This window comes from Chrysochloris asiatica, unplaced genomic scaffold (assembly GCF_000296735.1).
Source record: "Chrysochloris asiatica unplaced genomic scaffold, ChrAsi1.0 scaffold00004, whole genome shotgun sequence".
Lineage (NCBI taxonomy): Eukaryota > Metazoa > Chordata > Mammalia > Afrosoricida > Chrysochloridae > Chrysochloris > Chrysochloris asiatica.
In genome coordinates this window covers 10016589-10032636 of record NW_006408522.1, presented here as the reverse complement: position 1 = coordinate 10032636, position 16048 = coordinate 10016589, and positions in this window count along the sequence as shown.

The window sequence follows — 16048 nt, the reverse complement described above, 5'->3', positions numbered from 1 at the left end:
ATCTCAGAAGACAGGCTGGGTGATCTGTTTCCAAAAGGTACAGGCTTGAAACCCTAAGGAGCAATTCTAGTTTCCACACATGTGGTCATCATGAGTTGGAATTGACAGTGACTAGCTCTGGTAACATAGTGGTTACAAATCGGGCTGTGAACCACAAGGTCAGCAGTTCGAAACTACCAGCTGCTCCGCAGGAGAAAGATGAGGCTTTCTGCTTCCGTAAAGATTTATAGCCTTGGAAACCCTGTTCAGGGTTGCTATGGGTCGGAACCGACTTGACGGCACTTAACAACAACAAATCATGACAACATTTTTTACCTCAAGAATACAAGAATGTAAATATAATGGAACATTCCCACAAACATTTTGAAGCACTCTTGTACAGAAATAAAAGATAAACTCTGCACTGAATCTTGAAGAGCAGCAAGGTCTGTGGTAGCCATTTAGTAAGAGGGATACCCGTGAGTGAGAAGCTTCTCCAAGAACATCCTACCCACAGGCTCCTTCACAGGACTCCCAGTGCTGTGGGCCAGTTCCAATGCCTGTTAATAGTTCTATAGCCCAGAGGAAGATGAACTATGCAAATACATATACAAATGTGTAAGTATGTATATACAGTTATACAGGGATTGTGGTGACTCCATAGGATAAGCACTGGACTGTGAACTACAAGGTCAGTGGTGTGAGCCCACCAGCTATTCTGTGAGAAAAAGATCAGGCTTTCTGCTTCCACAAAGATTTTCAAGCCTCAGAAATCCTATACGGGGTCTCTGTGAGTTGGAACCGACATGGCAGGGGGGTAGGGGGGAAGCACTTTACAACAACCCTAACAACAACACAGTTACATGCCACATAACATCCATTCATGCTAGGTTTGACTTCATTTACATCCAAGGTTCCAACTTCCGAAAAGCCTCTGACATGAAAATTTTGAGGTACCTACAATGGCTTCTAACAGTAAACAGGTGGTACTTTGTGATGTGCATCAAATTATTATTATTATTTTACTATATTAAAGATGTTTTTTAATGCATAGAAAGGTATACTATATGTTATTACTAATACAAACATTTGACTAACTGTTTCAACTTATGTGCAAATTCGTCTTAAAGACAAATTTAGGAATGGAACGCATTTCTAATCTGGAGACTCCCTATCTATAACACTTTGTACAACATCCAGATCATGTAATGTCCTATTTCACAGAATGATATCTTGGATGTTAAACAACATATAACTATATAAATACACATACACAAACTTAAAACCATAAGCTTCTTTGCTGCCCAGGCTTTATTAAGACCTTCACACCTGGTGTGTAGCAGATTTGCTCCATGTCGGGCAGGGAAATTGGTCTTATCTGGTCCTTGACAACAGTTGCTAAGCCCAAGTTCAGACATGGGCATTTCAGAGGCAGGGTCCAAACGTGTTGGGGACTGGCATGTCCTTGTGATGTATGGGGGGAAGACAGGGAGACTGCTGGGAGGAGAGATGCTTGTGAAATGTAAACAAATGGCTGAACACACTCTGGTGTTGAAATCTATTAAGCCACAGAGAGATGGCTGGTACTTGTACCTCAGAACAACTTTCAGTGATCCATAGAAACAAGGGCTACTGCAGGCCTCCGATAAGCTGTTAAACAGAAACTCTCCTGTTACCACACATTTTTCTTTTCTTGGCTATTGACAATTATCTTGGCTAGTTTTCCTTTCTTGTGTTCATGAAGGTGCGGCAGTCGTAATTAAGGACCTTCTGAATTCGATGGCAAACAGTTCTCAGAGGCAGTGATGGCACCATGCTTGCTTGGGTCTCAAAACTCAAGCCTCCCTCAACATTGACCTAGGTCAGTACAGACAATATGCCGTCCATCCTGCCTACCGTATCCCTTCACAACCACACTTGGTACATGCTACTGCAGAACCTTCACACACATAAACACATACTGCTCTCAAAGTCTGTTCTTTAATGATTTTGACTACCAGCACATTTTTGACCATTTTGGTCTTGTTATATCTAGGCTAACGATCCCTGGGTGGCATAAATGGCTTGCTCTTGACCGTTAACCTAACAGTGGGTAGTTCAAACCCACCCAGAAGTGTTATAAAAGAAAGCCCTATGGAGCAGGTATACTCTGTTGTAAATCTGGGGTCATCATGTACTGGAATCAAGTGGACAGGACAGGTTGGTTTCTGTCCGGTGGGGCCTAGGACATTAACTTCACAAGGGAAGACACGATACCTGTGATGTTTTCTATTATACGCTCAAGCACCTGGTACACTTAATAAACATGTCAAATGTTGACTAACTGGATCAAAATTCTAGAACACAGTGCCAGCTTCATGGTGCCGTTGCCCCTACCAAACGTGAATGCACAATAAAATGATATGGACACAAGTTTTCTTATGCATTAGTCTCCAGGAGTTTTATGGGATTCAAGATACACAGGTAATCCAATCACTCTACTTGAGTGATGGAGTCCTGCTGGGGCTGTGGGCTAATGTGCTAGACTGCAAAGTCGTTTGAACCACAAGGTTGATTGTTCAAGTTCACCAGCCACTCCTTGGAAACCCTATACAGGGTTGCTATGGGTTAGAACCAACTCGACGGCACTTAACAACAACTTGAGTGATAAAAAGAGCAATCATTTATTTATTTCATTTCAAGGCAGCAGAAAGTCATCTTTCTCCCCACACCCCAAAATCACCATCCAATTCTTAACATTTAGGAATCCTGGTGTGACACTGTAGGATAATCACTGGACTTCTAACCACCAGGTCAGTGGTTCAAATCTACCAACTGCTCCTTGGGACTCTATACAGGGTCACTTTGATTTGGTACTCGACAGCACTTAATAACAACATATGTCACGGGAGTGGACAATTCTCTAGAAGTCTTGCGTTGCCATTTCCTCAAATCTTGCTAATCTGTCTGCTGGGATTAAACCTTATACAACCTTTGTTTCTATCTGTCCCAACACCTCCTGCTGACACATGCCCAAAGGTGCTCAGCTTGAAAAGGGAGTGGTCTTCGAAAACATAAAGTAGGTGTTCCTTGTTCAAATGAAAACGGGACAGACATTCTCACAAGGAGTACTGGAACCTTTCCCTCCACAGCTGTACAAAAGGTGAAAACTTGTTCCTGGCAAAGGAGGTTAGACTGATGCATGGCTTTTTCCTTCTTGTGGTTCACTAAACTCTAATTATAATCATGTTGGACATAAGCTGCTTACCGTAATGTTTCATAATGAAAAATGCACTCCAGAATTCAATACATAATAATGGTTTCTTTAGTTTGAAGCATGATTATGGTCATTAGAACAAAAATGGATGCATCTTCTTCAGTAGGTCATCTTTCTTCGGATACAAAAGTGAGTTCTGATTCCTCCCATTATCGCAGATTGAATTTAGCTTTATCCATGATCAGTAGTCATTTCAGCTTCATTTGATCAATTTGGGAACAAAATGTCTTGGGGCTACCAACATGGCCACCCAACACTCCTAGACGATGTGCGAGTGATTCCTTTTGGGTGCACTCATAATTAGCAAGGCCGAGGGATTTTGCTTTCCTTTGCTTGATAACATTTAAACATTTAGGGTAAGCACAAGGTTGGCAGTTCAAACGCACATTTGGAAACCCTATGTCGTTGTTGTTAAGGGTCACTGAATCAGTCCTGACTCATAGCGATCCTGCATAGGGTTTCCAATGAACAGCTGGTGGATGTGAACTGCTGATCTTTTGGGTTAAAAGTTCGGTGCTTACCCTAAGTTTAAAAATGTTAGCAAGCAGAGCACAGCAAAATCCCTCAGCCTTGCTAATTGTGAGCACACCCAAAAGAATCACTGTGCCACATCATCTATGTGTTTTGGGTGGTCTCCTTGCTTACCCTATGGTGCTATACCAGGACTCCGTGAGTAGGAATTGACTCAGTGGCAGTGAGTGTTTTTGGAAGAATATCATAAGGGGACCTGGCAGTACAGTGATTAAAGTGGACATAAAGGTTAACGGTTCAAACTCAACAGCTGCTCTGTGGATGAAAGTTATAACAGTCTCTATCTGTAAATGTCCCTATGGGACATTTTTACTCCATCCTGTAGGGTAACTCTGAGCTGGAATCAACCTGACAGCCGTTCGTTTGGTTTTTGGTTTGGAAGAACATCATAAGATATCATAACATATAAGGAAACTGAGGAACTCAGATCCTGGAACCTTAAACACACTCACTGCATTCTTCTTCTGTCTTCTGTCTCGAGGCAGTGAAAGTCTGCACACAAGTTGGATGTCTGCTTGTTACCAAGCATTCCTCGATTGTCAGGTCATCCTAACTAGGATGCTGGGGTGTAGCTCAAGGTTCATTCATCATGACCACTTCAGTGTGACCCAAGAGATGGCAGAACATTTGAACTATCCAAGAATTTAGAGCTTTATGATTTTAATGGCCAGAACCACAGACATTGCATAAGGTTCTTCCTATAGAAGGTGAATAGCATTTTATCTGTGTTTACTAGTCTCAAAGAACAAGTGGCCTTCACCTACAAGTCTGATTCTCTGTTTCATTTACCTGAAGCTGATTTGTTTTCCAAAAACCTCAATCTACCTTCTTTGAGGATTTTCCCAACCACTCCTGCCTGTAAAACTCCCCCTGTCCTTTCAACTCCTGCAGTTCCCATGGTCAGTATCCCTTATCATCTGCTTTTGCTGCTTAAGTATGAATATACTGTCTACCTAACTAAACTGGGCTGTTAACCAAAAGGTTGGAAGTTGGAGTCCACCCAGAGGCACCTTGGAAGAAAGGACTGGTGATTTACTTCCAAAATAGCAGCCACTGAAAACCTTATGGAACACAGGTCTACTCTGACATATGTCGAGTCACCATGAATGGGAGCCAATTTGGATGGCAACTTGTAGTAACCACACACGAATTGGTTTTTGAAACAAGCAATGAGGGAGTTTCAAAAAGTTCCTGGAGAAATGGAATTGAAAGATAATGGAATTTTTTCATGAATTTTTGAAATCCCCCTCGTATAGCTTAGACTTGTCTAGAATCTAGAATGCCTTGTTGTTAAGTGTTGTTGAGTCAGTTCCGGCTCATAGCAAGCCTATATAGGATTTCCGAGGAGAGGCTGGTCCTTGCAGTTCAACCTTGCATTTCAAACAGATTTGCAGTCCAGCACATTAATCTGTAGCACCAAAGCAGGAGTGCACAGTAAATATCAAGACATATTTATAAATTGATTGATAATATTGTTGACGATGTCACTGTCAACTAGGAAAGTTGTTGTTGTTGGTGTTAAGAGCCATAGAGTTGGCTTTGACTCATATCAACCATATGCACAACACAACAAAACACTGCCAGGTTCTGTGCCAGCCTCACAATTACTATGTTTGAGCACATTGATGCTGCCACTGTCCATCTTGTTGTAGAGCTTCCTCTTTTTTGATGACCCTTGACTTGACCATGCATGGATGCCCTTCTTCAGGGACTGGTCCTTCCTGACACGTCCAAAGCATGAGAGACAAAGTTAAGCCACCCTCGCGTCTAAGGAACATTCTGGCTGTACTTCTTCAAGACAGATTTATTTGGTTTTCTGGAAGTCCATGGTATTTTCATTATTCTTCATCAACACCATAATTCAAATGCATCGATTCTTCTACTGTCTTCCTTACTCATTGTCCAACTTTCACATGCATATGAGGTGACTGAAAATACCATGGTTTATGAAAGTAGGTAAGTAAAAATAATGTAGGAAGTTTAAAGGAGAAAATCTATACGTCATGATATTTGTTCAAACAAGAACAGGGTCCAGTCTTACCTTAAGTTACTTAACCAATCTGTGCTTTAGTTTCCTCATCCCAAAAAAATGAAATAATAATGCAATCTACTTCATAGAATGAAGGATTAAATGCATTCACATTTGTAAAGTGCTCAGAACAGTGGAACATGTTCCACTTGCTACATCAGCATTTGCTAAATAAAAATAAAAAGTAACCATACTACCAGCTGTGGGCTAATGCATCAGACTGCAAAGTCGTTTGAACTGCAAGGTTGGTGGTTCAAGCTCATCAGATGCTCCTTTGAAACCCCATCCAGGGTTGCAATCAGCTCAACAGCCCTTAACAACAACAACAACAACCAGTCTCAGGGTAGGTACTCAATAAATGGTGAACTCAGCTGTACATTCTAGTTTGGGACACTTTGAGCCTGCATGAGTCTGGGATGAAGGAGAAGCCCGAATCAAGGGGCTGACTGGAGACCTTGCCTTCCTTCTAGGAGGAAAACTGCTTGGGAACACAGCAAGCTCCCGGCTCTAGCTCAAGCATCCTGGAAGTTACCAGGTTCGACCACAAACACAGTTCAGATGGAGCACTCCCAGGGCTGGGATGGGTGCCTTTAGGGGTAGCCAGAGGAGGAGCAGTGGAGTCAGAGAAGGGGACAGCTCCGAGCTCCACCCCCACGCCACACGCCCAGAGCCTGCACGGAAAGTTACTGCGTGCTAGTATGGCAGGAATGACAGAAAGCCCAGGGCTGCCAAGTGCTGAAATCATGGGCTATGTTTCTTATGCTCACAGGCATGGCTCTCCAGAGTCTAGTCTATACATGCTCCCTGCACATAACTGTATTCTTTCAGCTGTAACTATACTTTGGTACAGAGGGAGGCAAAAAACATTTGAAGGAGTGGCAGTGAGGCACGAGCCAAGATCCCAGAGATGAATTTCGTCTCGCCCTAAGAAGTTCCTGAAACGAATGTATCATTTTACCCACTGTACTGGGTATCTCTCAACTTCTAGATCTAACTGATTTTTTAAAAACAACCCAACTCTTGTATGAAGTTTAACTCACCAGAGCTTCCATTTTCTTTGCTTACCCATTTTGTTAATAAACATTTATTTCCTAACACCAGTCGAAACACCCAAGTGGTGTAACTGTTAAAGAGCTTCTCCGGTAACCTCAAGATTGATGGTTTAAACTCATTCAGCAATTCCATGTCAGAAAGGTCTTCACGATCTGTTCCCATAAAGATTACAGCCCAGGAAACCCCATGGGCAGCTCTTCTCTGTCATAGGGGCCTATGAGTTGGACTTGTTTGCCAATTCTGTGGCATACAAGAAGCACCAGTTACCCGTCAGCTACACAACTGGGGCCCTGGGACTCTGAGAAGTTCACAGTTCAGCTTGGAGACAGTTAGTAAATTGTTGCTATGTAGTATGAAGGAGTCACGGTGAGTTGCTGCAGGATAATGCACTGGACTGCAAAGTCAGTTTGAACCATCACGTTGGTGGTTCAAATTCACCAGCTGCTTGAGGATCACTATGAGTTGGGATCGACTCGACGGCACTTAATAACAATGATATAATTGTTTGACAATATGAAAGGGTATGATGTTGACACACAGAGGGTTATGGGGCAGAGAAATTAATTCTCCCAGGTGGAGCGACCTGTCCACACAGTCATGCAGGGAGTCCTGTTTGAAGTGGGCTTTGAGGCGTGAGAGTTCAGCAGGTGAACAGGTGGCCTGATGAGGTGGTGATACATTTATCATCTTTACCCCACACCTGCTACTTCAAGTGAAGTTTCAAAAATACAAAAGTAGCCTGTGGATAATAGTGTTGTATCAATCACATTCCCTGATTATGATCATTTTACTGTGGTCACGGAAGAGAAAGGTCAATTGGTCAGTTCTGTCCTACACCGTCAATAGGGTGGTTACAAATCGGGCTGCTAACCTCAAGGTCGGCAGTTCAAAACTACCAGCGGTTCCGCGGGAGAAAGATGAGGCATTCTGCTCCCGTAGAGATTTACAGCCTCGGAAACCCTGTGCAGGGTCGCTATGAGTCGGAACCGACTCCATGGTACTTAACAACAACAACCACCCAATAAGCAAGATACATACAGACTTACTGGTGTTTCCTTATTAATGTGTACTGCACAATCTCATTTAGATTTCAACACAGCTGTGAAATTGTACGCTCCAGATTAGTTGTTGTTGTTGTTAAGTGTCGTTGAGTCAGTTCTGACTCATAGCGACCCTGTATAGGGTTTGAACCGCTGACTTTGCGGTTAGCAGTGCAGTGCTTATCCTACATTGTGTACTGTAAGCAAGTGCGCATGTGCTTTAAAGCGAGAGAAAAAAAAATGGTAACCACAACTAACACTTACCAGGTGCTTACTATATTCTAGTACTTTGCTAACTACTTAACATGAATACCTATCTCATTAATTCCACATAATAGGATATAGTAAATAGTCCCATTTTACAGATGGGTGGACTGAGACTCAGTCTAGTTAGTCAGTGGTATTACAAGTAGTTTTTGCTCTAAGGACTCCTGGTGTGGCACTGTCGGAATAGTACTGGACTGGAAACCACAAGGTCGGCAGTTCAAACCCACCAATTGCTCCTCAGAAACTCTATACAGGGTTGCTGTGAGTTGAAACCAGCTCTAATTACTGCTTTATATGCACATGGACAAAGAATTCCAAAGGACAAGGAAGAGGAATTGAAGCAGTATGACTAGCTGGGTGGTGGGATAGCAGTGTTTGCTTTCATTTCGATGCCTCTCAGTGTTATTTGTCTACAAAAAAACCTAAAACACCAATTTTAAAAGAATCCAATCTATTGGTTGATGATCCCTGATTCAAGAAGAACAATTTCGGATATGAATGTCTAACATGGACTCTTTGTCACTAACTGAATTACAGCTTCTCTGTGCCTTGGTTTCTGAAATCTGAGATAACATCTGCTAATATTTTCCCTCCAAACTGCTTGCCTCGAAATTCTCTGTATTGTATATGTTCAGTCTATGGAGGGTGGTGGAGATTTTCGGGGGGAGAAAAGGTGGGGAAGGGTAGGGTAGGGCTGAAGGCAAAATCCTTTTTATAAAGACAATTGTGTGCTGGTGGGAAAGAGAGGGGCTGGGCTGGGCTGGGCTAGGCTTCTAGTCAGTGTTGTTCATCACTGGAAGGAAACATCAGATCTTAATTAGGCTCCTTCCTCCCTTCCCTCCTCCCTCTCTCTCCCACTTTCCCTCCCTCCCTTCTTTCCTTTCCTCTCCTCTCCTTCCTCCTCTGCCTCCCTCTCTCTCTCCCTTCCTTCCTTTTAGGAGATGGGCAGTGGAAGTGGAGTGTGTCATAATTAAATATGTTTTCATATTGATAAAACCAACAGAGACTCAAACTAAAGAGAATCTAGTGACCTAGGACTCAACTCTCCAGTCACGTAACTCCTTTACCACAGGCACGGAAGGTACTTTCTGTTTGCTGCTTATCCATAGATGATCCATCACTCACCGAAAATGCACCCACAGTAGATAAAACATTTGGAGTAACCAAAGGGAACTTGCAACTATGGCTAAAACTATACTGGTTAGTTGTATTCTTTTTCCAGCTACCTATCAGACAATCTCAACAGAAAGCAGAGATTCCACGCCTGAGCCTCTATGTTCAAAGATGCTTCTGAGACAGTTGATGTAATGATGACTTAATACTGTCAAGTGCTTTGAGATCTAGATGAAGAAACTGCATCAATATTTAAAATCATAGAGTGTTATTGACCTAGTATCATTTCCCTCTGTATTATTAGAGCTTTGGAAAATTAATGAAGAAATGGGTTTTTGCAGACTGGCAATAGTAATCTTTTCTTCTGGAAAGATAAAGAGATACTAGAGAACATAGATTGAATATTACAGAGCTGTGAAAAAGAGAAAAAGCAGCTTTGTATGAAATGCTATGGAATGAACCCTAAAGATATAATGTTGATTGACAAAACCCATCATGATGCAGAGCAGTGTATACAAACAAATACAAGGGAGCTTCAAAAAGTTGGTGGAAAAATGGAATTATATATGCACTCACTTATTCACATACATGGAGTCCTGGTGTGGTGCTATGGGTTAATGAGCTCAACTGCAAAGTCCATTTGAACTGCAAGGTCGGTGGTTCAAGCTCACCAGCCACTTCTCAGAAACCCTATACAGGGTCTCTATGGGTCGGAACCGACTTGACGGCACTTTACAACAACAACATACATATACATATATGAACATTCAAATACACAAACACATACATGTTTGAATATGTTATATATTGCTCATATATTCATAGAATGGATTTCTGGAAGACTGCCTAAGAAATCGGTAACTGTGGCTAAAAGATAGGGCTTCCTTTTAGTTTTGTACCTTTTGAATATTGTATTCTGTACCCATAGTGCCTATTCAAATGAAGGAAATGAAATAATGTTAATGTTATGAAACCACCACCGATTACAAAAGAAAGCAAAGAAATGAACTTTGTAATATTCTCTGGGGATGGGAATGAATAAGGAATGAATAGCACTCTCTCATGTGTCTACTAATGTTCTCCCCTCACCAGGGCCTGAGGAATCCAGGGTGAGCCCAGGAATGCGCATGACTAAAATTTGCCTGCCAGTGGCTCTCCTAGCTCAGCTTGTGGTAGGTCACTCCAATGATTGTTCTGAGATAAACTTTCCCAAACCAGGAACTCCCTGAGCTATGTGTATGCTGTCAAATGTGTATGCAGCACCTTTCCCTGGTAGACAGACAGGAGACGCAATCTCTAGAAATGACAGCCTCCACGAGGCTATGCACAAACACATTTGCTGCAGTTCTGACCAAGGATAACTTTTAAATTAGCCTTTTTTGTTGTTGTTGCGAAGAACAAAGGCTTATCAAGCTAATGATTCCTGATTGCAAGGATCCATGTTGGGCAATAGGAGTGGCCAGGCTCTCACGCGGATCAAAAAGAACATGTATGGAGTATTTATATGCCCAGCAATGAGCTAAGTACTTCATGTGGATAATCTCACCTCAACCCCACCCTCTACCCATGAGGTTGTCTTGTCATTCTATCCCTCATTTTATAGTGGAGGACACTAAGACTTATAGAGGTCACTGGTACCAAGGAGCAGATGTGCCCTGTGGGAAAGGGATTTGGAGAACCTGCTACATTCTCAAAGCAACACACTGTCTCTCTCTTAGAGAGGCTGCTTCTCCCTGAACATCTGCTTGTCTCTCCTAAACCTGTTGATTTATTCTGTGCCTATTGGATGTACTCATTGATTTTGCTTCCTTATAAGCACCAAGTTTCATATGGTTCCTCTGACCTTCCTCTACCTTAAGGCAACCTCTGTACTTTTGTTGCCACTTAGCCTCCTCCTCTTCAGACTTCCATGCAAAAGAAATTGAGAAATCATCCTGGTCACTTCCTGTCCTGTGCATTGGCCATCCCAGGTCAGGTTTCCATTTGATTCCATTCATCTGTGGCTGACAGATGACATAGCCCTCCTAGAGTTAGTTTTTTGCTTTACTCAACAACAAAAAAAAATTTTTTTTTAAAAGAATTTACTTTAGAGTGGGCACTGGGATACTGGGGACAGAGGAGTCAGCAGAAAACAGTCCTTGCTCCCTGTGGAACAATCCTTTACATGTATGTATGGCAGATACTCTGGCCTATCAGTTCTGACAAAGGGCCCCTGACTGACCACTGGGCTCTTGCTCAGTCCCTCAGTCACCACCTCTGATGGTTCTCTGCATTTTTGCCACTTCCTGGTTATTCAGTCACCTCTACAAATTAGAATTGTGCCTTGCCCTGGTAGACTGTGGGGTTCAAGGTAACCAAACAAATGTCTCCAATAGTCAGATGGAGAATGATGGGAAAGAATCCTGGTGGGTCTGCTCAGAGACCCTGTGGATCAGCTGTCCTGAGTGGTATAGAGTCTCAGTCACAAATAAGGAAGTAACTAATTACTCCACCATAGTTGGTCCACAAATACCCAACCTGGATTCCTAACCTTGCTTTCTCTCTTCCCTTATTTCAATAACAAATTTCTTAAAGGATTTCTTGCCTCATCAAAGGTTGTTCTCTAGACCTGAATTAACCTATTCCCAGGATCATCTTCAAATATCCTTCAAACACCTGTGAATCCTTCAAAACCCAACAAATTGCTGTCTTTAGTAAAACCCTCCCTGGATTCTTAGAGGCAACCATGGCCTCATTTGGGTGGTTTTGTACTTGATCTTTTTTTTTTTTAAATCATTGCCCTTATCATACTCTTTGAAAGATGTCAATTTCCTCTAGTAGAACATAAGCTCTCTAAGGGACAGGGATCCTATCTTGTTTATTTAACTTTAAATAAATGGTTTTAGAATAGCTTTAGATTGACAGAAAGGTTTCAAAGATAGCACAGAAGAGTTCCTGTATACCCCTCACCCAGTTTCCTCATTGTTAACATCTTGCTTCACTATGGTACATTTGCTACATGTAAGGAGTCAGCCTTGGTTAATTGCTACTAACATTAGTAATGATTTAGATTCCACTAGTTTTTCCTAAGTGCCCCTGTGCTCTCCCGAAAGCCCACCAAGGATACCACATGGCATTCAGTCATCATGTCTCCTTACTCTCCTCTGACCCTTTCTCAGACTCCCTTTGTTTTTGATGACCTTGAAAGTTTTGAGGAGGTCAGCTATGTTATGGAAGGTCCCTCAATTTAGATTTGTCTGATGTTTTTCTCATGATGTAGACTTTTAAGCACCAGCACTCAGCAAGTATATACCATGTAGCACAGACCAGGCATTTGGTTAATGTTCATTGAACTGAATACAATTCAAGTATTTCTGGAGCAACTTCTATATAAATAGAATCTGGATAGTTGCTCTTGGAGAGGTGCAATATAGAACTCAAGTCCTATAAAAGATCTTCCACACAGTTGAATAATAAAATACAGGATGTTACCAAATGTCAAATAAATGGAACCAAGGGAATGACCTATGGCAGCTTAGGAGATGGAATAATCACTGTGGAAGAAGGGACTACAAAAGGGGGAAGGATTAGGAGAGGTTCTCAAACACCCCAGGCTGTCTCCTGACTCACCTGTTCACAAGTTGAGCCCTTTGTCTGGAAGCTATTTCTATCGCTTTCTACTTCTAGCTAGCTTCTTCTTTATGAGTTCTTGACTTACTGGGACCTTCGTGGGCCATGTTTTCTAAAACAGCCTCCACCTGTCAATCTCCCTTACATTACCCTGTTTGTTTTCCTTCATGATCTTTGACAAAATATAGAATGTTTGAATGCTTATTTCTGCATTGCAGATCTCCCTTACTAGAATCCAAACTCCTTGAAGGTAAGTCCTATCTTTCTTATTTATCCTGGAAGAGCATAGTACCTGGCACATAGTGGTAATAAAAATGACCTTGATGAATGAATCAATGGGTTGATGTTGGATGGACCTGACGAGACAGGAGACAGCGATAAGAAGCTACGTGAACAATAGCAGTAAGAGGCATTGAAATGGAGCAAGAGTGAACTGGGTAGGCAGATGAGATGCTGCCAAGTCATAAGCCTGATCACAATAGTGTCATAAGACTGATCACAATGGTGTCAGGTCATCCTGAATGGCATGGCATAATTTGGGAAAAGGTCAACAGTGTACTAGGGCCTTACCAAGGTGTAGGCCATCCAGTAATTTTCCATCTTGGGAAGGGTAACCAGGATCCATAGGGCAAAGAATGCAAAATAAAGAATAAGTGGATTCAATGGAAGGACAAAGACTTCCATGAATGAGAATACAAAAGCTCCTGGAAGAAAAGATTTGTTATTGCCTAGTTCCATTGAGTCAGTTCTGACTCATAGCAACCCCATATAGGGTTTCCAAGGAGTGGCTGGTGGGTTTGAACTGCTGACCTTGTGGTTAGCATCAAGTGCTTATTCTACAGTGCCACACCAGGACACTGTATAGCAACTCTCGTGTTAGCATAAACCCAGCATGACTAAGGTAATTTAGTTAATGCTTCCAAATAAGAAAATGGTTGATCAGTACCTATGATTTAAAAGCATTGCATATGTTTGCACAAGTACTCAGTACCAGAAAACTGCAGCCATCTTTGGGAGCATGAAGAAATCTCTAACAACTCAATCAGGAACTTCTGAGCTCATAATGGAAATGGCTCTGTAAGAAGTCTTTGATCTTTCCCACCAAGCTTTCTACCTGGTTACAAAGGACAAAATCAGGAGCACACTGCCTGCGAAGGTGTTTCAAAGAGTTCACGGACAAATGGAATTAAAAGATAATGGGAGGTTTCCAAGAACATTTTGAAGTCCTCTCGTTTATTCCTACTCAAGTTCAATTTTTAAATGCTGACCCAAAGGTCAGTGTTTTATACCAATTTTTGCTGAAAGGAGCCCACTGGGGAAAAGCCTAAAGAGTATATGGCAAACAAACAAACAGACAAAACAAAACCCCAAAACTCTGAATCTGAAGTGTGATTTAGTAACAAAAAAATTGCACAGCTCATCTTTGTATACACATATAACTAATTATGATTGAACTCAGCCTATTTTTCATCCAGTCTGAGTAACAGCTTTGCAAAAGACAGGTAACAATGACCTATGCCTATGAAGTCCAGAGAGACACTCCATGACAGAGCTCACAGGGCTCCTGGGAAGACCAAGTACGTGGTCCAACCGACCTTCCTCTGACAAGGTACGTGATGGGCAGCCGAAGCAGAAAGAAGGAATGCATTTATTCAGCTGAAAGTCAGAACAAAAGATCAAGGAGTGGGTCTTTGTTATTTCAAATCTATAGCCTTTGAACCCCCAGCAGGTAAGTTGTTGAGTCCTGTTCATGGACTTGTGTCTAACTCTGGAATTCTTCCTCTCCTCTGTATCTATATAGATTTAGGACTATATAGGACAGCAGCCTGTCCAATCCTTTCATTTGACAGAAGAGGAAACAACGTCTAGAGGACATGCCTGCCCAAAGTCACCCAAGTAGAGAGTGTTTGAGCCAGGATAAGACTTTCTACACCACATTTCTTTTTATAATCCTAAACAGCCACCTGCGACAGGTGAGTGAATGGCCACCAAAACTGGCTCTGATTCCACCTTTTGAGTTCCACTTTCTATTTAATTTGAATGGATGAACATGGTTCACCATGTTTTTAATCATATTACTTTAGCAACACCCTTGAGACGGTCAAGGAAAACAAAATAAACCCCCACCCACATTCACACACATTTTAATGAAATGCACACTAGGTATCTGACCCGGACTCCTACTTCCCTGCCAATCTCCAGCTCATATCAATTCATTTCCCTAACAGAAAATAGGTGTCAACTTTGTATATGGGAGTAATTTCTCTGCAAGTATTAGCAGAGAGGTTACTAGCCCTACTTGACAGTTTTATTATTACTTTTGTTTCCAGCAAAGGTCGGGGAACTCTACAATTACCAGCAGTACAGAGGCACAAGAATGTGGAGCTTCTAACTTTGTATTCATTTTAATATCAGAGGGTAAGACAAGAAACAGAGTAAGTGTTTTGTTGGCAGCATGTTGAGAACAGCTAAGGGCATCTCACTGATACTGGCTTTCTTTCCCATTTCCCACCCACAAACTTTCAGATCCTAAACCAATCACTGTGGGTTGAAGGAAATCACTCTGCAGTACCTGAACAGCCAGCTCACAGGTGGGCAGCTGAGGTGATTTGGCAGAGATTGCTTGTAAACACTAGTTATCAACTTATTTACAAGGTAAGCCAACTGGAGGGAAGTGAACTTGGTTGACTCTTCTCTTGATTTAATGGAAGGCTATGCTTTTATAAGACTCTAACAAATGAAATACTTCACAGTAGGACAAGAAAAGTACACAACACATTCAAAAGAGCATATCATATTAATAGCTGTATCTGTGTATTTCATTAAGATACATTTGTATATGTGGGAACTGCTTTATGTTTTACAACCTATGTGTTTTCTAAGGGGTCAGATAGTTTGGTGTCTAGAGGTGCTGTATAAAATTTAAGATGCCTAGTTAAAATTGAGTTCTACAAATCCTTATAGCAAGGATCATTCCCACTCCCTCCATATGTAGAGTAGACAGAGCTGGGCAACTTGGACATTGGCTACCCAAAATGGGGGGGGGGGGCTACAAAGGCAAGAAGTGACTGGCTTACAAGCTTTCAAGAGGGAATCTAGATTCAGAGGATGTGAAGGAAGGTAAAATCTCCACTGAGTAGTATTCAATCTGTCTAGGCGGGGCTGATGAAA